This window comes from Notamacropus eugenii, chromosome 5 (assembly GCF_028372415.1).
Source record: "Notamacropus eugenii isolate mMacEug1 chromosome 5, mMacEug1.pri_v2, whole genome shotgun sequence".
Taxonomy (NCBI): Eukaryota; Metazoa; Chordata; class Mammalia; order Diprotodontia; family Macropodidae; genus Notamacropus; species Notamacropus eugenii.
In genome coordinates, this window is record NC_092876.1 from 166,609,184 (window position 1) to 166,635,883 (window position 26,700).

The 26,700-nt window shown below is 38.0% G+C and overlaps 1 protein-coding gene across 4 annotated transcripts in view; it reads right to left on the reverse strand.

The window, feature by feature from the left end:
* The window catches only part of FAT3 (FAT atypical cadherin 3), a 765,373-nt gene that overhangs the window by 552,778 nt on the left and 185,895 nt on the right, over window positions 1-26,700 (reverse strand). The gene's annotated exons all lie outside the window — the stretch shown is intronic.

Sequence of the window (26,700 nt, forward strand, 5' to 3'; positions counted from 1 at the left end):
GGCCAAGGGCTCTGTTTATTCTCTGCAAAAAAAAATATTAAAATCCAATGAAAAATACAGTTCCATTCAAGGTAAGAGATGAGTATGAGGTCTCAACTGGGGAATAAAATATGAAAGAGAACTCTAGTAAGGAAAACAATGGACCAGAGGATAAATAGCCTGCCAGATCTTTTTCATTTAGGAGCAGAAAAGGGTTATTACTGCTGCCATCAGGGATAACCAAAGGTATGCTAGCAGGGTTCAAGAAATCATGAGTATGTGCTGTCACAAAACATATTTCTGTTGGAAACTGCGAGGACACAACAGCAAATTGTGTATAAAGAGACGTATGTGTGCAGCCTTCAGGTTGGAAAAGGTGCAAACTGCCCAAGAGTATGTTTTTTGTTTTAAAGAAGATAGGCATGACATATTTGGGCCGCCAGAATGAAACCAGAGGAAGAACCATGGAACTATCTCTCCGGGCTTACTATTAGTCTTTTTGGACTGGAACCGCCTGTTTACACTCTGGTTTTCCTAAAGCCCCAGCACCTAGCACAGTGCCCATGATAGTCAATGATAAATAAATGCTTGCTGATCAAATGATTGAACTGGTATTACCCTTCCAAATTATCCCTACTGATGTTAGGCTCACAGAATTGTAAGAGAAAGATAAGGAACCTTCAAGAAGAAATGCAAGGAAGTTAAGAAAATGATTTTAAGGTCATGTTGGGAAAGAAAAGGAGATAAAGCAGTTAGAAGTGAACAAGACACAGCAAGGAAAAAGAAGGAACAGAGAGGTCTTAAAAAGGAAGGGAGACAAAGAGAGCTGACTTCATAAGAGACAGCTGTGTCTGAAACCTAGAGAGGAGCAAAGGGAGTGGGAGACAGAAAGCACTCAGAGAAGTTACCGGAAGGAAAGACCAAAGAAAATGAGAATGAGAGGATCCCTCTGATTAGAACCCAAGTCCCAGAAGATGGAGAAGTACAGGAAGGACAAAGACGAAGAACATGAGTTTTCAAAGGGAGGTAAGAGAGAAGGAGAGTCAAAGGAAAACTTTGAATCAAACAAAGTCAGGGAAATTGCAAATTCAAATCCCTACGGCTCATTCTTCCCCTCCTACAGCTGTATTTCATGTAGGTAGTCCCCAGTCTAAAAACAAAGCATGTCTGCTAACATTATTGAAATCCTATCATTTTAACCAGGTCAGACAGTTCCTACATTTACTACCCCCAGCCCCAAAAAGGATAAATAGTCTTTTGTGCTGGACTGTTAGTGGAATAACCAAAGTTCTCTCAAAAGTCCTGGGCCTCAGTCGCCTGATACAATCTCCCAAATTAATCCAATTTCTCCGCTTTTTGGCAGGTCACATGATCTCTTCTCCCTGGAATTTGAATTACTGCAAATATGTCCCATGAGGTTCACTTAAGTTGAATTAATAATCAGAATGCTCCTCCACAACTTCTCTCTTGCTGAGTAATCCTTTGTAATAGAAATAAAGATCATCCAGCTAGAAGGAGAAGGCTAGAGGCAGCATATGAGGCAGTCATTTTAACATAAGAAACAAGACTGCAGGACCTCAGAACCGATCGAGTGAAACCCAGGTCTTACCCTGAATACCTTGCAGCATCCCCAACAATTGACCATCCAGCCTCTGCTCAGAAAACTCCCGTGAGGAGAAATTCACTACTTCTCTGAGGTGGCCCATTTCACTTCTGGAGAGGTAGAATTATTAGTTAGTTTTTACTTCAACTAACCTTAAATATGCCTCTCTGCAGTTTCTGTGCAATATTCTTGGCCCTGTCCTCTGAAACTGAACAGAACAAGACTCATTCTCTACTGTCTGTAACTTGCATTTATTTATCCATATAAATGCTTTATTCCCCACCCAGCACATACTGGTATTTTTTATTTGTCTTTGTACCTCAAGCATCTAGCAAAGTACCTTGCATACAGCAGACACTTAATAAAGGCCCACTGAAGTGAAATGAGTAATTCCATACAGCAACATTTCAAAACCTTTTATATCTCCTCCATACCATCCACTCTCCAAGATAAACAACTGCCAGGCCTTCAAAGTGATCCCTAGTTCTCATGTATGTTGGTCTCCAGGACTCTCACCATGTGGTTCACTCTCTTCTGAACGTACTATGAACCAAAATCAATTGTAACATACTTATTATCTCTCTCATTCTTCCATACTCCACTTTTCTTAAAGCAGTTCTAAATAATTAGTGTTTTGTGATACTAGCACACACCATAGACTCATGTGAGTTTGCAGCTACTAAAAAAAAGACAAAACTAGATGTTTTTTCTACAAGTATCATTTTCTAGCCAGTACTCTTCCATCCTGCACTTATGAAGCAGATTTATTTCTTAACCCAAGTAGAGGAGAACTTTCCATTCACACAAACTAGATTTTATCTTATTTGCTTCTGTCCATCGTTAGGGCTTGTCAAGCTCCTTCTCAATTTCATGTCATTTGCATATATAATAGGTTTACACCGTTTAAAATGTTGAATAGCACAAAGCCAAGGTCAGATCCATTAATGCCATCTCTTTAATGGCTGCTCATTGGGTCAGATTATTTATCCAGTTCTCATCACTTCTATCAGCTAGCTCCCATCTCTTCATCTTTTCCATAAGGAAAGACTGTCTAATGTTTTGTCACGAATCACTGAAATCAGGGAAGTACTGGATTTAGGATCTTTCATACCAATCAAGAGAGAGCTTAAAAGACAAAAAACAGATAATACTGAAATAATGCCAACATAACCACAACTAATGGAGGAGAGTCCTTTATAGTGCAGGTTTCAAATGCTGCTGCCCACAGTGTTTCCAAGTGTCACTTGAACCAAACTGAAATGTAATAAAATATGATCAAATATATATAACATACTTTAAAGTTGTCAATAGGAGGTATATGGTTGGATTAATAGTCCCCTTTTGTATCTAAGTTTGAAAGCACTGTTTTGTTGCAGGCACAAAAAAAGGTACTAGAAAACTGCTAATGGCCTAAAGGTAAAAATGAAGGTTGTCAAAGTTCCCATTAAAAGATGAAGAAGCAAATGATTTAATAACAGAAATCACAATTCTGTTGAGTGGACCAGGTGGAAGGGGGTCCAAAGCTCTAATATTTCACAATCTATTAGCAAAATGGAAGATAATATCTGAGGATTGTCTGAGGAAGTCATTGGTGGCTATTGTCAATGGTTCATGAGGGGAAAGAAGTAATGTTTAGCACAATAAAATACCTTGTTGTTATACATGTACACATATATTACATATTCATTTATATTTAATTTATGGACATCTATATATAATATGTAACTCATTCTTCATCTTTAAAGACAATGCTACAGATAATAACCACAAACATCTGTCTGCATGTGTTACATTTATTTCTTCATTTTCATACATGTATATGAGGTGCAGGTTGGAAAATTTATTCTTTAATATCTGTGTAGCCTCAAAAGCTGGTTCCAATTGAAAGCCATCTTTTTAATGTCCACTGAAAGGCATTTACGCTGTATTTATGGTCTGAATATAATCATTACCTCCCTATAAAAATGACTCATTAAATAAAAAGCAATTTTCACCCATGAGCTATTAGAATGTATTTGCTTACTTATGGAAATTCACTAGCGTGCTGCTCAAAATTACCTGTATCTCTCAATACAATTCTATGGCCTTTATTCTGTGCTAGTTTTATCAAATCTAAATAGCCCACAGAAATTTTAAAATGGAAAGTCTCAACTTTACAAGGTGATGGGGTCTTAGTTTCCAGGTCCCTGGGGTAGCCAGGATATTGCACAGATACAAACACCTACTAGTCACTCATTCATTTAAGTCATTATCAGAGCTGAATTCTTGAGAAACGTTTCCCTGTGGAGCAGGAGACAAAGACCCAAATATTTTTACTGACTTCTTCCCTCCCCACATCAAATATATCTCAAGATTCTAGAATGGATAATGACACACACATTAATCAATGGGGGACCTGAGTCTACACTGCAATCATTTTCTGAAATGTAGCCCTTCTTCTGCTACAATTCTGATGAATCCATCTGCTTATTAGCCCAGTGACCCAAATCCAGCTGGTTACCAAAATAAAGTAGTATTCTATACTTTTAATTAATCTTTTGTTTTTTTAACCAAACTTATCTGTCTATGTCAGAGCTAGAAGGGACCTTCAAGGCCATCTAATCCAATCCCTTGATTTTACAGATGAGGTAATTGAGGCCCGGAGAAGTTGAATAATTTGCTAAAGTTTATGGAGGCAGTGATTTGCAGAGGTAGGATGTTAGCTCAAGATTCCCTGATCTTGCCCCACAACACTGGTCCTAAAACTATACTATCTCCTCAATCAGGAGGGAAAACAGCTTAATTATATACTAACTGTTCTCCAGCCCACTGGACCTGGCACCACCAGGTTCTGAAGTCTGACCCCTTGAACAGGACCCATCAAGGCAGGGACAGCTCTATGCCCCTTGCCAGCAGGAAGAAGTTTCAGAAGCTGAGACCTTCACCCTTTACCCCAAAAGAATTTGGGTTCAATCTGTTTGAGGGGGGAATGATGGGGTTCAGACTCTGGGAGTCTCCTTGAGCTCCTCTTGAATCTTCCCACTTAATCTGGCCTTTCTTACTCAAATCTAATTTTCCCATTTGTGCCGGCAGTCTCAGGAAGCCCATGGGCTTTTCATTATCATTTCAGATCTCTGTTGTACTCCCCACCCTTGATCCCATCAAAACCCCATTCCCATACTGCCCCTATCAAGATCTCTGGATTGCCCCACCTGCTTCCCACCCAAACCCTCCATGGTCTGATATCTCCTGATAGCCTCCAGCTGTTTCCAGCCTTTGACCCTCCTTGGACTTCTCCTCAAGACCCTTCCTAATCCCCACCCCCCCTATCACCCTGGACTACCAGACCACCCCCCCAGATCCCTCCTATACTCTTTTCTGTAAGTTCCATCTTGCCTCCATGAAGGCACTCAGATGCAATCCAGCTCAGACTCTGTCTAGCTGGGATTGTGTCTGGCCTGCTTGTGAATACAAGCGTTACAAATGCTTAGGCTCCTTAAGAGGCAACCCAATTAGGTGAATCCTTAATAAACTTTGTTTTCTTTGGCTTTAAAAAAAAATAAAAATAAATTATATACTAACTGTAAGATATTGTGAATTGAAGATACAAAAATGAAATAATACCTGATCCCTACCCTCAGAAAGTTTTAAACTCAGAGAGAAAGTAGAGGGACATAAGTAATTGTAACATGTATTAGAATATGATTGGTGTGTAAGAGAGATATATAATGCTATGAGACATATGAGCAGGGTAAAGCCATTTTCAATTGCCTACATTGAGGATATGGGGAGAAAAGAAAAGTAGGGAATTATTTAAAGAGACTGATGTAGATGCAAAAGGGAACTCAGTGACAATCTCTGAGCTTAAATAGATCTGTACAGAAGATTAAATCAAAGGCAAAAAACTGACAGTAAATATTTTTAAAGAGTAGCCTGGCCCTGGAATAATGATGACTGGAGCATTGGCTAAAGTTCAGAATTAGCTAAGGTTGGCAATGTTTGCAGTGATAAAACAAGGCATTTTAAAGCCTGGGACATGAGGAAAATCAAACAAAGAAGGGATACTACTACTGCCCTTCAGAGTAGATAGAGTGATAATAGATGACACAAATTAGGCAAAAATACTCAATGGTTATTTTGCTTCCAGGCACACAGGAAATAAGTGCCAAAGACATGACTTAAACTAATCTCTTGAACATCAAATTTAAGTCTCTCATAATTACAACACCCTGCCTTTTCTTTTTAGTGAAACTGTGGACTCAATAGGAGTAAACTGTGTAACAGCAATCAAAGGGACATTATTATTTCAGGGGACATTAAATAACAGAGTTCAGGACTGGGAAGGTGATAGTTCTTCTTCCCTGATCAGACCATATCTAGCGTAACATTTCTCAAACTTTTTGGTTTCAGGACCTCTTTGCACTCTTAAATGTTGTTGAATACTCACCCTCTCCCCAAAGAGCTTTCATTTATTTGAGTTATATCTATAGATATGAAAATTAAAATATTTAGGTATTATTATAAAATTTTGACCTGGTAGAACCCCTGTAATGGAGTAAGGTAAGTAAAGCCTTAGGGACTAGGGGAAGAGGGGTATCATAGACCACACTTTGAGAACTGTTGATCTAGAGTGTTATGTTCAGTTCTAGATATGGCAACTTAGAATGGTCATTCACAAAATAAAATAAAACCAAAGTAGTTGGCCAGTATATTTAGAGAATTGGAAACCCTGCTTTACCAAGTAGGTATTAGGCCCTGGAAAGATTTAGCCTGAAGAAGAAAATACTTGGGAATCACAAACTGTTGGCTTCAAGTCATATGGAAAGAGATCAGAATGGGTCTTCCTGGAACCAGGTGTAAGAACTAGAACCTGTAGAAGTTGTTGAAAGGGAGATTTAGATTCAATGTAAGAGTCCTAAAGGAAAAGCAAGGAAAAACCTCTTGATAATTAGACCTATCCAGAAGAAGGCATGAGAAGGCATCCACAGAGATCTTTGAAAGTGAGGCAAGTGTTTGTTGAGTATTTTCTAGAAAGGATTCTTGCACAGGTATGGTTATACAAACTAGATAAATGAGAAATGAGGTACCTTTTAATTCTGATAATCTATGGCAAATCAGGAAAATTTGAGGAAGAAGGTGGCACTTAAATCAAGAATTTAAGCAAATTTTAGCAAATGAGAGAATATGAAACATATTTCCTATCTACCTAGTATAAAACCTCCTCAACCAATCCTGGCTCCGAATCCTAGCATCTGTGGTACCATCCTTCAGCAGCCTTGGGACAGGACATAGCTATGTTTAACATGGTCTCCCTGGGGCTTCAGTGGGAATTCATTTTTGTTTGTGTTTTTTTTCACAGCACTTTATAATTTAGTGACAACAAAGGTACTGCTCCTACTTTAAATGTTTAGGCTTATTTATCTAACTCAAAAACACCATCATAATGCACAGTGAAAACCACTTTGGGAAAAGGAGTGTTTGCATATGCTAATGAATTAATTGGAATAAAATGTGACTAAAAGCTGGGGATGTGTGATAAAAATGCAGCCCCATATTTGTATGAAAAGTACAATGTGAGATAGCAGCTTTGCAGGTCAGTGCACAAAAGAATATGAAATGCTTAGTCACCAAGCCTCAAAAAAGAATGGACACAAATATTCATCAAAATGAGACTAGAAAGTACAGATACAGGAACTTCTCCCTTATTTAGTTTTTTGGTAAATAAAATGGTCTACTAGGTGACATTGCTGCATATCTATAACGTAGGATGGTGGATGCTTAGAATAACTGGAATTTATCTATTACTTTGAATTTTGCATATAAATAACTTCAACAGCTCATTTGATCCTTACAATAATCCTGTAAGGTAGATGCTACAGGCATTATTAACTCCATTTATACAACTGAGTAAAAGGTAGTGAGTGATTTTTTCCATTGTCGCCCAACTAAAATGGCTCATGTGTGGGATTTGAATTTAGTTCTTCCTGACTTTTAAGTGCAATAAATTAATCAATCATTGAGCACTGAGTAAGCTAAGAATATTTGCAATGTGCCTTGTTAGGTGTTTAGGATATAAATAGGAAAGTAAGAAAATCTGTGCCCTCAAGGAGATTATATTCTAGCATTTTATTCATGTTACTTCACTTATGGTGATAACTTTGAAGCACTTTGGAATCCTAGATACGAAAATATTAATTTAACTTCAATAAGCATTTATTGTGGACCCAATATATATTCCACACTATGATGGGCACTAGGGACATCAAGATATGTAAAATGATAGTCTCTGCTTTCAAAAGACCTACACTCTTCTGCGAGGTACCATTCAGGTACACAAATAAGCAGAATACATGAAAGAATGTGAAAGACACAAAAGAGAAAAATTTTTTTAAAGTATTTTAAGAGCAAAAAAAAAATAAGGAAAGATAATGGCTAAGGTGGGCCTTGGAGAAAAAGATAAAAGAGAAATTTTTAATTGAGTGATTGTCGTTATTATTGAGTTGTGTCTGACCCTTGCTGACCCCCTTTAGGGTTTTCTTGACAAAGATACTAGAGTCATTTGCCATTTCCTTCTCCAGCTCATTTTACATTTACAGCTGCCTATAATAAAATGATTGCTGACCTCAAATCCCTCCCCCCAAAAAAGAAAAAGTAAGTACACACTAACATAACAATACCATAAGTCCTCAGTCCTTGAAAGCCTTTAACTGGATTTTACAAATGCTTTTCATGGTAACAGGTACACCTCAAAGTGACTGAATTCTTTAATTCTCGATATTCTGGAATTAATGTGTCTCCTAGAGGAAACCCTAAAAGGAAACTGGTCCACAGAGAATCATGAATTTTGAGGGGGGAAGGTAAAAGGAAGAGGATGAGCATTTATTCAGCACCTACTATATACCACAAAATTTTATAAGTGGTTTACAAATATCTTAATTGAGCCTCACAACAACACCATGGGATGCTATCATAATCATCATTTTACAGGTGGGGAAGCTGAAACTGACAAGAGTTAAATGGCTTGCTCAGGATCACATAGTAAGCCCTTTAAGGAAGGGTCCTTAGAGTTTATGTAGCACAACTCCTTCATTCTCCAGGTGAGAAGACATGCCCAAAACGAGGATGTCACTTGCCCAAAGTCACAGGGAAACAGAAGCAAAATTTAAACCCATGTCCTTTGGCTCAAAAATCTCACTGCCTTTCTACTTACTACCCCACTGTCTCATTTCACAGTAGACAATTAGAGCAGACAATCTCCCGAGTTCTCAAACCAGGCTGCAGCAGTATCAGGATGTCAGCTTCAAGCTACAGAAATTGGGAAGTGAGAAAAATTTACATTAAGAATATTTTTTCAAGTTTTATTTTGAAAATATTTTAAAACAGTATACTCTTGAGGGAGGAGAGCAGGAGGCAGTCAGGGTTAAGTGACTTGCCCAGGGTCACATAGCTTAGTGTCAAGTGTCTGAGGCCACATTTGAATTCAAGTCCTTCTGATTCCACAGCTGGTACACTATCCACTTAACAATGTATTCTCAGCTTAAGCACTGTGTACCATTGAGAATTCTGTAACTTCAACCCCACTCCACTTTACTCATGTTTTTTGGTGTCTGTGAACAAGTTACTTACATTAATTAACAAGTAGTTACATTAATAGCTGACATTTAATATTCATTTGGCAAATGAGAAAACAGGCTGAGAGAGTGAGGAAGTGACCTGCTCAAAGTCATACAAGCAGCAATGCTGAGATTCAAACCCAGGTCTCCTACCTTTCAGTCTAGTGTTCTTCCTATCCCAACACACTAGAAGCAATTAAAGGAAGAAGAGATATTTACCCTGAAGAAAAGGAGACTTGGAAGGGGCAGAGCACTGTCTATCTTGCAAGGCTGTCATTTGGAAAATAGGTTTTGACCCCATTTTTTGGAGCTCTGAATGACAGAATCAGAAGCAATAGATGAGTGGTAGAGGGTGCAAATTGTGATTGCAAAAAGAACCTTATAGACATTAGAGAGTTTAAAGAATGGAAGGAGTATCCTCGTGGGGAGGTTCTTGTCACTGAAATTGGTGCATTAAGTGAGGAGGTCTAAGGTCTCATTTAAGATGCCTAAGATTCTACAGAGAAAAAAAAGAAAAGGGCATCATGTAATGTCACAATTGTGGGGAAAGGAGAGATGGAGAGTTCATGAGTGACATAGAAGTTATATATTTTGTCACTGTTGTTGATTTATTTCAGTCATGTCTGACTCTTATTGACTCTTTTTGGGTTTTCTTGGCAATTGGAGTGGCTATTTCCTTCTCAAGCTCATTTTACACATGAGGAAAATGAGTCAAACAGAGTTAAGGGACTTGCCCAGGGTCACACAACTAGTAAGTTCCTGAAGCCAGATTTGAACTCAGGTTTTCCTGACTCCAGGCCCAGCACTCTATCAACTGCCCCACCTAGCTGCCCACATATCTCTAAATGAAATGCATTCCTCACAATAACCATGTGAAATAAATCCCCATTTCTCCCAAGAGGAAACTGAGATTATCAGAATCTAAATGACTTGCTCAAGTTGATAAATTTTGAGGCTGAAATTTAAATCATCTGCATGTAAGGTCCAGGTCTTATTCTCCTGCCACACTATGCATCATTCAACATTTATTCTACAAATATTTGTCAAGCACTAATTATAGGCAAGGAACTTGTACATAACATTTCATTATTATACGTGAGGATAAAAAGACAAAAATTAAACAGTCCCTGTGCTCACAGAGTTTACAGTCTATCAGAGGAATACAAGCATACAGATAAATGAAAATATGAACATGAGAAGGGGGAAAATCATTACATGGAGGGCAGGGCACTGGTCCCTCATCTGTCATGATTGAAGACAAAAATTCTATGAATATGTGAAGGAGAATAATATTAAATGACATAGAAAAACAGATTGGAACCACCATGCCAGACTCCTTTTTTATCTTATAGACAGTAGTCATTGAATGCCATTATTAAAGAATATGATTTGCCAGTTCCTGAGAACCCTTTCTCCAAAACATGTCTCATATTCAATTCTTCCTCTGTACTTTTCATAGTCACCCCCCATCCTAATTCCACATTTAGGGGGTTATGTCCTCAAGGCCTCGGACAGTTCCTCACACTTAGCAGAAGCTCAATAAATGTTCCTTGATCATGTTAATGATATTGAAGGAAGGGAGAGTTTTGTGGAGCAATACTTCAGCACATACAGATTTTGCAATTAGGCGGCTAATGACTGCAATAAAAGCCAGGGCCTGGTCTTTTACTTTTTTTATTATCCCCCAAAGCTCTAAACACAGTGGCCTGTCCATGGTAGATGCCCGTAGTAGATACAAATCTGCTAAGTTAATTTGCAGCAGACTCCAGAAAGGTCTTCCTGCCCCGAGTCTCTGCCACTGTAGTCGTTCCAGGATAATCTTCTCATTTGCAGTTTTTATGACATCAGTCCCTATACTGGGATTTACAAAGGCTCAGCCTGAAACGGCCAGCAGCTCCCAGAGCCAGGGGAAGTTAATTGTTTCAGCCTCATATAAAGTCCCTCCAGCTACTAATAATGCCATTTCTCCAAAATTCATTCTCACCCCAGCCCGCCCAAGAAGGAAGTCTCTTTACCATATCTCATACATATGGCCTGCTTTTCAACATTTGTAAATAATGCTCTTTCCTGCTTCTTTTCTGACAACCCATACTTAACACTTTACTACGGCACGTTACAGGGCTGCTAGGGGTGCAGTGGCTAGAGGGTCAAGCCTCAAGTCAGAAAGACCTAGATTCAAATCTGACCTCAGATACTTATTAGCTTGTGTGAGCCTGGGCAAGTCACTTGACCCTGTTTGCCCTCAGTTTCCTCATCTGTAAAATGAGCTGGATAAGGCAACAGTAAACTATTCTAGTATCTTTGCCAAGAGAATCCCAAAAGGTTTCATGAAGAGTCAGACGTGACTGAAACAACTGAACAACAAAATAATATGGTATATAGCTTGAACTTTCTTCTAGGAAGACTACAGCTTTTTTTTAAAATTCAGACTTCATTAAATATCAGACTTCATTAAATAAAGGCAACATTACTACATGGTCATTGATTATTAAATAATCTAAGTTTCCCTGATAGAATTCCCAGTTAGAATTTAAGGTCCTCAGTGAGTAGGGATTGTTTTGTTCTCTGATGCCTAATATGTTATATGGCACGCGGTAGGCACTTTGTAAATGCTTATTCATTGAACGATTGATCAAATCTGCTTTTATCATCTAATCTTCGATTAGATGGTCAATATTTTGAGGACAGGGGCATAGGATCCAGGGGTGTTTTGGTAAAACTGCTCAAGCACTGTAAGATACATTGTAAAGGTGAATCTGCATTATTAACCTTTTTTCCAAGTTTCCTTAAGTCTGAACAATTAAGGAAACAATGAATCAAGACCTGATTTGTCTTACTGGCTGATTTCCAAGGTATAAATTCCCACAATGAAAAGTTTAGTTATCTTAGCACAGTGCCTGACATACACAGTAGGTACTTAATAAATGTTCATTAACAGCTGGCTGCCTGGCTGTAGATAGCAGATCTGAGCTGGCTCCAGTACAATCCTAGCCAAATCCCATCCTACTGCCAAACCCCACCTATTAGGAAGTAATTCATGCACTTAAATGATTACACTAATCAGGATAACAGCTCATTTTATAAAGAGCTTTTCTCACTTAAAAAGAAAAACCAGGTGGTGTAAATACTGTATTATTTTGCTCTATTTTACAGATGAAGGAATAGAGATCCAAAAGGGACCCTACGACACGTGCCCAGCCTCAGAGCAAGGACAGAAACTCAGGGTTTCTGACTCAAAGACAAGGATACCATCTTTCCTCTTAGCAACTTAGTAAACACCTGACGAAGTAATGATTTAAAAAAAAAAAAAAAAAGGTCTTTAGAAACCCAGGAATTATTCTGCAAAGTGATGATAAAAAGTCATCTGTAAGCAGATGAAAAAATAGCAAAAAAGCAGATGGAGAAAGGGGTGACATTTTTAAAAAGGAAAATGTGCTTGAGTAATATATATTTGTAGCAATAGCCTATGTTTATATAGCCCTTTAAATCAGTATGTCACAGATCTATATTTTTATCACGGTGGAAACTCCCACCTCCAATAAACCAACTTAGTGGGTAACCTCTGAGTGGGTCCCATTGGTAGTGTTAGAGGTAAAATTTGAACCCATCTTCAGGATTCCAGGTCCAATATTCTATCTCCTATGCCTTTTCTATCTCTAGTTTACAAGTTTCCAAAATATTTTTCCTCCTCACAACACTATATGACAGACTCACACGACAATAGATTTAGAGATGGAGAGGATCTATGAGGTCACTTTATACAAGAGAAAAATCAAAGCTCAGAGAACGTAACTGACCTGCCCATGATCACACAGGTAGCGTCTCAGGCGGGTTCCAGGCTTAAGTCTTCCTGAGATCTAAGTACCACATTCTCTTTATTACATCACCCTGATGGGTGGTTACTCTTATCCCCACTTTCCAGATGAAAACACAGAGGCACACAGTGGTTAAGTGACTTTCCCACAGTCACAGAGCTAGCAAGCAGTCACATTAATACGCAGACTTAGGTTTCCCAACTCCAAGGCCTGGGAGCTGTCTAAATCACATTCTCTCCTATAGCACTTTGAGGTCAATCCTGTTGCCCTTACATCTTATACTATAATTAAATTCATCATATATATGTGTGTGTATGTATGTATGTATATGTATGTATATACATATATGTGTGCATGCATCAATATTCCCCCAAATTTTCATCTTAATTACATGGATTTTTTTGTTATTTGGTGTAAAATTTGTTGTTGTTGTTTTGTTTTTGGTTGAGTTATTTCCAATTCAATATACAACATTTAGCAGGGCATTATTCTCACCAGTATGTTATCCTCCCTCAAAGAAAAAGAAAATTGAGCCATACATTAACTATGTTATGCAAATGAAAGTCAGCTGCTCTGTGAATTTAATCACAGAAAGTGACCATAGAGTGGGTAATAAAATCATACAGTCCAATAGGAAAATGTAGAGAATCCTATTATATCCAATAATTCAAACACCAGGACCCAGAATTTAATATAAATTGAATCGAATCCTACACACAACTCTTTGTAGATTTTGTCTGTTGATAAGACGCACTTTCATAAAACCCAGCAAGCTAAAAATACAGACTGAAGCCCATTTTCATTTTCATTTCATTCTCTTTCCAATGAAACACTGCAATGGTAGTAACGCCACATAAATATTTATCAAACTCCATAACTCTCTCTGTACTGCAATGCTAATGAAAGTATCCTTCAACCCGCATGCAAAAACCCCACAGAACACTTTCACAAAACTAAAATGAGATGCAAGTCACTTGAAAGAAGAGAAAAAATACATTTAATAAATGTACACATATATGTATATGTATATTTGAATTTCACTGTCTTCGTGGGCATCCTAGGGTTCATTCATCCCTACATTCTTTCATTCATTCAATCAATCTCTAAGTAAAAACTCATTAAGCAACTACTATGTGCAGTGAACTGGGTTATATACTGAGAAATGAAGAAAGAAATGATACTAAGAAGTAATCCCTAGCCTCAGAAAGCTTATATTTTGGTAGGGTATGTAAGACATGTACACTGATAAATATAATACAAATCAGAGTTTGAAAACCAGCATATTATTAGGTCTGTGGTCACCACTTAGCATAATTTTTAAAGTCACTGAATATTTCTAATGTCAGAAAAAAATCCAAAAGCAGTTGACACTGACAATGGCAACTTCATTCTAAGCATAAGGGACCCCTAAAGACCAGAAGAGGAAAGAGAAGCCAATCCAAATGGTAAGAACTATTTGCAATTTAAGACAGAAAGACCACATACAGAGAAAAGGCCACAATACCTTCCAAACTGTTTTATAACCCCATTATTAGGATTATTTAATTAGGAATGTCATTTTTTATCACTGACTATTTAAATATCAGGAGAGAGAGCTTGATATACAACGCAGATGTTGTTACAGATTCTAACCAACAGGTTTTCCATTAAAGTCCAAACTGCCTCCAACCAACAGCTCAGAAAAGGTCAAGAAGAAGGCACCTGATGAAAGCAGTAATAAAAACATGCTGTTCACTCTTTCCTAGAAATATCTAATCCTTTTCTCCACCTGGTTTATATGACAACTACTAAGTTTATCTGAATGTAACACAGTGTGTGAGGCTCCTCAGGGAAACATTATTTTCATTCTGGAATAATTAGGGGAGAGAAGTCTAGAGTGAAGGTTAAAAATCCACAGCCATGGAAAGTCCCTGCTGTCATGGGCTCATAACTTCATTGCCTTCGGTTTGGTCTGGACCCAAATGGAAATTTTAGGGGCAAGTCTGGGCCAGAATTCAATGAGCCTCTTTTGAGTTTGGTGAGTTAGGGTGAAAAACGTCACTTTTGAAAACGAATGGTATGGGGGAGGGAAGTCATTCAAGCTGGGCTTCTCATAAATAACTCTGAAACTGCCAAGCGCCATCTGTCTTCCTCCTTGACTCATCACCGAGGAGTTACCAAAGAAGTTTGCGGGAATATTACTAAGGAGAGTAGGACTCACAAATCATATGAAACGTGAAGTCTGGTGCCTCGGCACATGAGGGAAAGGAGGTTTTTATTGCACTGCATTAGGCAATGAATTGGGTGCTATGGGACTTAACTTTGACTTCCTCATACCAAAACTGGTGCTTTCATCCCTGACAAAACTCAGGGCCTATAGTCAACACCCTTCTCTCTTCCCTGACTGTCATTCATTCACTCATCAAAGTGACCCCTCAGCACCCTCCACCCCCTTTCCCAATCTACTGGGCTAGGTACTGAGAGCAGTACAAAGTGCCAACCAGTAGGAGAGAGGAGCTATATATACAGAAATTTAATAGAATTTCATAAAATCCTCAAGGGCAAGAACTATCTTTTGTCTTTTTGTAACCGGCACATAGCACAATGGTTTACACAAGGTAGGCGCTTAATAAATGCATAAAGAATTCAGCTGAGTAATTACAATTCAAGGTATGCATTTGTAAGAGTTATGGGGTGCTCAGAAGAGAGATCATCTGTATGGCTTTTTTTTCTCACCTTAGACTTGAGAGCAGGGACTTTTTTTGCCTTTCTTTATATCTCCAGTGCTTAGGACAGTGCCCACCACATAGCAAACTCCTAATAAATTTGCATCGACTGATAAAAATGTTTCTTGTTATCTGGAGGATGTGGCATTTGGGAAATGGCGAGAAGAGTAAGAATGAACAGAGTTGAGGAGAAGGGTACTAGGGACATAAGGAACAGTTGGAACAAACACACAGAAGCCCAGGGAGACTTTTGCATAACCTCAAGTGGTACAGTTTGGGGAGAACACAGCGTTCGTGAATCAGAGCAGTATGGGATAATGTGGGGGAGGTAGGATGGGAATAAATTGTAGATGGTTCTGAATATTAAGCAAAAGATCATGCGTTTTCCTACCTGGCAAGCACTGAAGCAATAAAGGGATTAAAGTTATACCTTAAGAGAGACCAATGAAGTCTTTCCATAAAGAAAGCCACCAAACTGGGAGTCAGGACACTTGGGTTCTAGTTCTAGCTATTATTTCTTTGTCAGATCACTTCAACCATGACCTTTGTTTCCTCATCTGAAATATTTGGCATAACTCAGGGGTTCTTATACTGGATTCATAGATTACTCCCTTTCATAAGGGATCCATGAGGGTTACTGTATACATTTCAGGGGGTCTGTGAACTTGGATGAGGGGGGAATAATTACCCCCTAATTTCCTTTTTAGTACTTTCATTTCCTTTATAGTCCCAGGAATTTTATTTTATGCATTTAAAACATCTTTTTCTAAGGAATCCATAAACTTTCCCAGACTGTGAAAGGGGAACACACACACACACAAACATACACACACACACGTTAAGGAACCCAAGCCTAGATGAACACTAACATCTTACTCAGAACCAAAATATTACAATTATAGAGGAATCTAGCATCAACAAGAAAGTCAGTAGACAAGGCAACCATTTAAGAAATTGTTATTGAAAAAGCAACAATTATTTGTGATGAGATCACAAAGAACATACAATAGTACCTCCAAAAGGGTATTTCTCTGAGTCTTCGACCTGTGAACAAACACCAAAGCTATGGGCAAGCTCTGGTGGGTTTTACCTAGATGGAATGGCTTTCCACCATTGTATCACAGTCTATTAACAGCTTATATCTGCAATGGGTGGGGCCTGTCTAGGTAAGAAATGAGAAGCTAATCACCAGGAGAATGGCTACTAGAGGATAAACAATTTGGCACAATAATTCATGCAGCACATATATACAAATGTATATGTATATGTGTATACACACATACATTTATATGTATATTTATACAGAATGTATGTATAGAATGACTTCATTACTGCCTGGTGTCCTTCTTCACCCATGATGGAAAGAAAACGGCAGAACAGGGATAGTTGATGCTTAGATAAGACTTATCCAGGATGAGGAGGTACATGAGGTGTAATCGTTAGTAGATGTAACTGTATCAATGAGAACAGTTGGTGGTATGCAAGCAGGGAAGCATATGAAATTATTAGCCTTACCCCTTCCCCCATTATTATCACTATCATTTCTAAGCTGAGACAACCTGTTTTCTGCTGACACTGCAGAAATGGAAGAAGGCTTTCTGCTGAGCAGAGCTCACCCTGAGATTACAGAAGGGGTGTGGAAAACACAGGTTGGAGAAGCTGAAGCCTTATTCAGTTTCATTTCCTCCCTTTCTCCCTCTAAAACCTCCCCTCCCCCCAAAAGAGGATTTCTGTTAAGTGTTACATAAAAATTCACATTGCAATATATTAGACTCAAAATTTGTCATCAAAAATGTACATAGTATTTGTGGAGATGGACTATATTGCTAAATATGCAGCTACTACAAACAGCACTATCTCGGTTACTATTATGCACAATGCATACTGAGATGCCCAATATTTGGCAAGCCATCAAATAGCCCCAAATAGGAGGTACCCTTGATTTCTGGTAGCAGTGCAGCCAAACTGAACAGATGTCTTTCTTTTTCCCTGTTCCTTTCCCTCTTATCTCTTCCCCTTTTTGCTTCCCCTGCCCCTCTAAGATTCATTGGCATGGGAAATTCCTGGTGTGAAAATTACCTCCACCAGAGCACATCCGCAATCAATCCTGTAACCTGAGTCTTAGAGAACTGCTTTGTGCAGTGAGAGGTTAAGCGAACTGCCCAAGATCACAAACGCAGAATTTGTCAGAGGCAGTACTTAAGGCTATACCAGGATGCCTCCCTATTATATATAGGGACATCTGTAAAATCTGAGGGTTTTGTTATTGTTAAAATACTTTTAAAACTTTCTACATAAAAATACTCAATCTGCGATATGTCGGAGTTCCGAGACAGTATTAGGAAATAATGATTCTGATTTGGTGTTACGTATCATTTGAGACAATATATTCGTTGGTAGAGGGGAAGTGAGGTGGTGAAGTAGATAGAGTGCAGGACCTAGAGTCAGGAATACTGAATTCCAATCTGGCATCATACACTTACTAGCGATGGAACTCTGGGCAAGTCACTTAACCCTGTTTTCCCATTTGCCTCAGTTTCCTCATTGGTAAAATGAGCTGGAGAAAGAAATGTCATACCACTCTGTATCTTTGCCAAGTAAACCCAAACGGGGTCATGAAGTCTCAGACACATCTGAACAACAAATCCATTTGGAGAAAAGTTTTATAAATAGACGACAAGGAGTCTTCCAAGAACTCACTCAAATACACATTCTTGTCAATGTGAAAGGTATTCAATACAAGGATCAGTTTTCAATGACACAGCACACTGTGAGGAAAGAAGGCCTTTCTCATCATAAGAGGAAATAGTCTATTATTATAAAAAGTTTTAAAGTATTTATATACTGTAAAATTATGACAGAATTCCAGAAGGTTGCTACTCTGATGGAATCTACAAGATGATTCACTAAAGAGAGCCTAGAGAAAAGCTGCTCACAAGATAACAGCTCATTGATAGAGCACTTTATAGTTACAAAACGGTTTGCACAGGTTACTTAATTAGAGCTACAGGACAGCGAAGGTTTTGGGGGGAGAAGTAAGTATTATCACTAATTTATACATCCAAGAATTAGTCTCTGAGTAGTAAATGACCTTGTCATGTAGCTTAATTGGAAATAAAGAAATGATAATCCACTCTTACAGCCACGATCTAAACATCTATTGACCTCATAACATGTAAATAATGGAATAACTTTTAAAAAAAACCCTCAGATCAGAAACAGGAATCCAAGCTAGGGATTCAGGGTTCAAAACCAAGAGAAGCAATTTTTTCTGGGTATTGCAAAGGTGTTGAGGAAACGTAGCTGAAGGACAGAAGTGGAGCTAGGTGCTAACCTAGTATAAACAGACTAGAAAGCTGAGCTGCCAGTGGGTAGAGGTCAGGAAGGCTTAGCTGAGACAAGACATGAAAACAAGGCAAAGGGAGACCTTTTAAGATGAGACAGTAAAATGAATCTTTGTTTAGTCCATACTATGATCTTCGTGCTTTATAAACATAGCCATCTGTATTTTATTGCTATTTTGGGGTTTTCTGTGGCTTTATTTGTCTTGCTAAAAGGAGATTTGTCTTGCTTAAAACGAATAGGTTTGTGTTCACTTAGGCAAGAAGAAATGGGGGTACATGGATACCCCTGAAGGCTTAGTTGGGGACAGCCAAATGGACCCTCTCAGCACAGTTTTTAGGGTTCTAGGGCTGTTATAATTCATTATTTTAACACATTCAAGAGGCCACTACTTCCTCAATCAGTACAGATCCCACCTTTTCCACATCTTCTCATCCTATGCAATTTTCATCAGTGTCCCTTCAGAATCAGAGTAATTCGTCAGTCAGTCAATAGACATTCATTAAGTATTTACTATGTATAAGTCAGGCTCTGTGATAGGCACTGATGCTTCAGGGTGAGAGCATCCACAAACAAGAACAAAAGGAAAATAGATAGGAACATGCTGAAAGTTTTCAGTGAATGGAAAGTATAATTTAATCAAAAATATAGAAGGATTTCCTCTAATAATATACAGAATGTTTTTGTTTATCCAGCCCTAACCTCTCCCCTGACTTCCAGTTTCACATCTCCAACCTGTCTAATGGCTATTTCAAACTGATGTCCTGTAGACATCTCAAACTCAACATATACAAAACAGAATTTATCTTCCTCCTTCCATCTGTTAACCTGCCCCGCTCTTCTCAATTTCCCTATGACTAATGAGGACACTACCATCTCCCCAGTCATCCAGACTCAAATCTTTGTTGCCATCCTTAAACTACTCACACAGATTCACCCCACATAGCCAATCCATTGCCAATACTGTCATTTCTAACTTTGCAACACTCATATATGTTCCCTTCTCTCCACTCACACTGGTTCAAGCTCTACCTGAATTGCTGTAATAACCCTATTTTTGGTTTCCCTGCCTGAAGTCTCTCCCCTATCCCTCTCTTAGCTGCCAAAATGACCTTCCTAAAGCTTGAGTCTGACCATGTCACCCCTATGCCCCTCCTCACTCAATACCCCCAAATGACCTACATGATCAAATACAGAACCCTTTAAAGCCATTTACAAACTCACTCCCTTTTACTTTTCCAGTCTTCTTCCATTTTACTGCCTTCCCAATCCTCAATGCTCCAGCAACACAGGCCTCCTTCATGCTTCTCCTAAATCTCCATCTCCTGACTCCATGCTTCTTTCTCGGGAGTTCTCCTTCATGTCAGAAATGTTCTCCCTCCTCACCTCTGCCTACTGGCTTCTGTCTTCCTTCAAGACTCAACTCAAATCCTGTCTTTCACAAGGGGCCTTTCCCAGGCTTCTCATTCTTCTCTCTCGCAGAAGACCTACCTTCTGAGATGATCTTCCATTTAAATAAATGCTTATTCTCCTATATATTGAATGTATACAGTTTACATGCTGTTTCCCTCATGAGACTGAGTGCCTGGAAGGCAGGGACTGTATTTTTTGCTATTATTTCTAAGACCAATTCTTAGCACAGTTCCTGGCACATTGTACACACATAATAAATGCTTCACTGATTAATTTTCTTATGAGAACTATGCCCAATAGTCTTTACTGGTTTGAGTACATTTTCAAAAGAGTTCAAATTTCACCACTGTAGCCTCAGCTTACCTCTTGAAAATTCTGTCTCCTTCTCTACCTACAAAAACCTTCTGCTCTAACCAACCCAATCAACATACTGTCACCAGGGGAAACCTACTGAGCACCTCTCTGGGCCTCAGTTTCTTCATCTGGGAAATGAAGGGATTAAACTAAATAATCTTTAAAGAGTCTCCCATTTCTAAATACCATGATTCTACCTCTACATCTATGTTTACTGTAACCCAAACAAAATCTGAAAAAGCAGCTCCAAACATTCAAAATAAAGAAATGTTGGAATATGAGATGTGGGTCACTCCAAAAATATTCCTTTCAATTAACTTAGGTAAATAAAATGATCAAATCATCAGTCAGGTTTCTTATGTTCCTGGAAGGTATTTTTTAAAAAGATATATTCACTTAAAATATATAATGGTATGTGTGTATGTGTGTGGTGAAACCCATGAGTTGTGAAGGATATATATTAGTGTTACAGCATACATTAAGAATGAAATCCCTGTAGGAAAAAAAAAATTGATTAAATTGCATCTTCCAGACTAGTGATTTAAATCATAATCAAATCCACTCTAGTTGGAGCTCTAGTTAATCCATTTAAAATGCACACTATTAAATATTTATTAAATGCTTGTGTACAGTAAAGAATTTCAAGGTATGGTTCTTGTTTCCTGAGTTCCAAGTAAAAGCAAAACTCTAATGCATAGGAAAAATAAAAATAAAAAAGAATCAACCAGTGTACATGTAGCATAACACATTAACCTACATCATGACTGCTCTCATCTAGTGTTTGTGGAGCAGCAAGAAGGTATTTTTGTCTGAAGAAGAACGCTAGGAAATGACCACTAACAAAGAGTAGAGAATTATGGAGATTTCTGAGAAGGGGAAAAAAAGGGAAGTGGTTTGCTTTAAAAGATAGCAGACAAAGAAAGAAATAGTATCGTACATAAAAGCAATAATCTGGGACACATTTATTCCAGGCCTCCAACTAAATTTAGGGACAAGGATCAATTCTCTTGACAGTCAAACTCAATCACTGGTTAGCAGCATAAACCCAAATGAGATGGGGTCACTCTGTCTAGAAGGCCCAGAGAAATCCAGTATGTCCTTTGAGGAAAGACTCATTAACTGCAGAAAGAATAAACAGTCTGGTGCCTCAAATGCAATTCAAACTGTGACTTTTAGCACTTCACCAGAGCAAAGGGCTGATGAATCATTCAATAGCGCTTAAGCTATTGCTAACCCAACAGCATCATGCTAATGACTTCTCATGTTGGACAACTGATTGCCAAACTTATCCTCAACACTGCCTCAAGTTGGCAAGAATCCAAGCAATCATTCTGAGGCGGCTTTCAGGGGCTTATAGGTTGCTAATTAGCTAAATTCTTGCAGAGGTGAGAGGGGAAGCAGCACCGTGGTTGTGAATATTATTATATAGAAAATCTAATCTTCAGAAAAAGATTTTAACACCCAAATCAAAATCCCCATTTCTTACAAGTAGAAGGAGATAGTGACATTAGTAAGAAGATAAAAAGGCTATACAATGAAGGAAAGAACAGAATAAGTCCTATGATTTTAAAAAATTAACAGTCTTATAAACAGCTGATTAATTCAAAACCTACATGACACAGGGGAAAGAGCTCTTAACCAATAGAATGTAAGGGCCTTGAGGGCAGGTAATGGTTTGGTTTTGTTTGTCTTTCTATCCCCCCCACATCTAGCATTAAATACTAGAGATGATGAAAGAAAGAGAGGGAGGGAGGCAAACACAAACATATAATTAGATGAATAAATATATATGTATAGTATATACAGCCAGTATACATATACATAGTAGGTATATAGATAGAGGACAGAGACAGACAGACAGATAGACAGCTGGACAGAGAGACAGCACCATGCCAGGAAACTGAATTGCTTCTATTTGAATTATCTTAGGAAGATTCTGAAGATAAGGTACCAGACATTGAGGTCCTTATTCAAACTAAACTGTCAAGCATTCAAACTATGTTTCAGAGTGCAACTCTGATGGGCTGATCACACTGTTTGAATGCAAAATGTATGCTTGCCAAAAAGACTATTTTATGGAGAACTCGCATGGGGCAGGCAATCACATGATGGCCAGAAGAAGCAATACAAGGACACTCTCAAGGTCTCTCTCAAGAACTTTGGAATTGATTGTGTGACATGGGAGACACTGGCACAGGACCACTCAGACAAGGTGCTGTGTGAATTGAAACAGCTCAGAAAAAAACCAAACAAACCCACAAGATGCACAGATTTAGAATAACCACCCCAAATGTTCACACAGACTATTTGTGCCTGATCTGTGATAGAGCATTTCAAGCTTGTATTGGTCCGATCAGCCACAGTCAGACACACTGAAACCTGACTTTATCACAGTGATGTGACTTTGGTCCTCTTCGAGAGCTAAGGACAACAACCAACCAACATATACCAGGTCCTGGGTTAAGATCACAGAATAAAAATACAAGCAAAAAACACAATTCCTACTGTCCTCAGGGAGCTTACCAATCAAGTACATTGCACATAGTAGGCATTTAATAAATGGCTTTGGGTTGTCTTTATCTCAGAACACCTAGTTTCTGATCTCAGCTTTATTATTTCCCAGGTCTGTCTATGGGCAGATAACTTCCCTCTCTGAGTCCATTTTCCTCCCCATCATTTGTAAAATGAAGATAATAATAGCAATGGTCCTGCCTGTACTTCAAAAAATTACTTGAAGAATAAATGAGATAACGTGCATGAAAGAACTCAGAAAACCATGGAGTTCTTCATATAGGCAAGATAATGGAAGTACTTATCAATATCGTTAGTAGTGTCAAATTACATTTCTATAACCTAAAACTCAACTGAGGAAACGCAGGGGAATGGGAGTAGTGGTGGATATTGTGAATAGAGAGAGGGTGGTTATTTATTTTTTAAACATAAATGAAAGCCATCATGCTCGCAGAACCAAAAATTAAAAAGGTAGTTTTCAACCTATGTAATTATACACACATTTTGCATTCTAACACTAAGGATGAAGAGGAAAAAATACACATGATGAAAACCTAATCTATTCTCACCTAGTCATTTTGTACTTTGTTCCATTAAAAGGACATAAGATAGAATTTCTTTTAAAAAAACACAACAAAACAATTTCATTGTGGCTTGGTGTAGTTTTATAGATAGGGCTGGCAGGGGACGGAACTGGAAAATCCTGGACATTCTCCTTGATGCTCACCCAAGTGCAGGCTCTTGTACCCCAGTAGCCTTATAAGCTCTGTTATCAAAAGGCAACTAAAATACATCTTCAAGTCTATCCCTATAGTAGCTTCTGTTAGCATGGTCAAGGAAGTTCACAATAATAGCTGGCATTTATATAGCTTTTCAGTGTTTGCAAGGGCTTTACAAATATCTCATTTTATCCTCTCAGCAACCCTAAAAGGTAGGTGCTATTATGAGACCCATTTTTTTAGATGAGGAAACTGATCTGCTCAGGATCACAAAACCAGTAAGTATATGAAGCAAAAACTGAACTCAGGTCTTCCTGACTCCAAGCACCCAGGGTACCAGCTTCACCAATCGGCTGACTGATAGGCTGGACAATTTTTTTTCATTTCTGCACAGCTGACAACACTATTACAGACCAATGTTTACTTGCACTCTGTCATCCTCAGAGAGTTCCAGGGTTCAACAATATTTTTCCTCATGTGCTACAAATCAGTCTTTCATTTATTCAATCAATAAATCAATCAATCCGTCAACATGAGATTATTAAACTCTTATCATGTTCTAGACACTGTGCTAAGCACTCTTACCAAAAAAATAAAAAAGTAAAAATACTCTGCCTATCCTCAAGGAATTCATTCTGCTGGAGAAGACCACATGGAAATAAATATAATAAGATAGAAAGTGTAGACAGAGCACAATCTTATAAGGGGAGTAAGAGTAGGGCAGGATTCTTGCAGAAGATTTGAGATGAGTGTTAAAAGAAGCCAGAAAAACTAAGCAATAGAGATAAGGAGGGAGGATATTCCCAGCATGGAGGACAGACAGGCAGGTCCCAACATAACTGTGGCCTAACATATCAATAAATAATATGTAATAAAATTTATTTGATTTCAGGCTTCAATGTACTACACAATTATTTTAACCACATGCTTCATTTTGGCTATGAAAACATAGGTTCATTGGTTTATTCTCAGTTAAAATGGACTTAGAGGATATCAAATACAACTTTCTCATTTTATGGAAACTGAGGCACAGAGAAATTCTGACTTATTCTAGGCCACAAAGCTAGTGACTATCTGAAGCAAGACTCAGAATCAGGTCTACTTGATTCCAATTTCATGACTCCAGTATCATTTAAGCCTGTGAATTTGTTACTCAGAATTGGGTGCTAAAACTAAAATTCAAGTATTTCATAGGTGTTTCTTTTTAAATATGTTGGTAGTTCTACTGAATTGATATTTCTTTCCTCCTATTTATTCTTTATTATAAGAGATGCCAGGGGGAGGGAGTGGCAGAGAAGGAAAGGAGAAATACATTGGGAAATGTTAGTGATGTAAGAGCAAAAGATATAAATAAATTAATTTTAAAAATATATTAATGTGAAGTTGATGTTTGGTGGGCAAAAGATGATAAAAGTGTTTATTACAATTGTATATACATTTAGAATACTTCCCCTTAATAAGGATAGGGTCGACGCCTGTGATATTATTAGTATAGGGAGCTCCTAGGTAAAAAAAACTAAATTTTCTCTTTCAATACATGTCAGTGTTTCCTCTGCAAGTCATACTCATAGAGAGGTGTCTAGAGTACTGAGATTAAGTGACTTGCCCAGTGTCATATAGCCAGTATGTATCAAAGTCTGCACCTGAACTTAAGTCTTCCAGGCAATGAAGCTAGTTGTCTAGTATACCAAGCTGTCTCTTATCCTTCCTAATTTAAGAACTAAAATCTCTCCCTTTCATATTATATTTGTGCTAGTAATATTAATAGTTATTATGAATTTGAATAATGGTCATCAAGATCCCCTGGGCATCCATCCATTGAGTACAAAACACTATTTATTTCAAGGACTTGCAGAGTAATGAGATGACAAAGCTGGCCTTAAGAAACTTACAATCTGGAGGAGATGCACTATTATCAGAGGAATAGTTAGATTTATGTATGTGAATATATACATGTTTATGCATTTATACTGGACAGAAAAGTATATACATGCAAACATAATTCCATGCATTTATGGGAGGCTGAATGGGTTACAACTGAACCACTATAGTAAAGGTATGGAATCATATCTGCTCATCTTTAAAAAATTCATTTCTTATAGAAAATTTATTTGCATAGCAAAATTATCTGATTTTATATCAGTTTATGTGTACATACACACATATACACACATACACCCCAATTAAGACCAGGTTATTTTGGAGCATGCTGAATGTCAGTGCTCATTGTTTAAAGCTGTAGTAGGCCTATGAAAAATGACAGAAACCAAACAGTTGATTCAATATCATTACAGAAAAAAGTACCATGGCAAAAAGAAGAAGTAGGATATGAATCCACTTGAGAATCCATTTCACAGTTCTAATTTAAAGCCAATTCTGCCATAATTTACGTTACTGGGTCCCTATATTTTCATGAGGGTCAAGAGTGCAATCAAGAGAGGTGACAATAGTTATTTGCAGCTATCAAAAGATAAAGTGACAGCAGTAACTAAGCCAGTGACTAATAAAAATCCTGGGGCGCCCACTGAAAACTGAATTACTAAATCAAAAAGCCCTCTCCCTTAGCCCCCATGTGAATGTTATATCAAAGGTTTTTAACATATGTCAACTTGGCATCAACTGCATGTTTGCAATTTAACTGAGTTAAGTACAATGAAGTTGGAATCA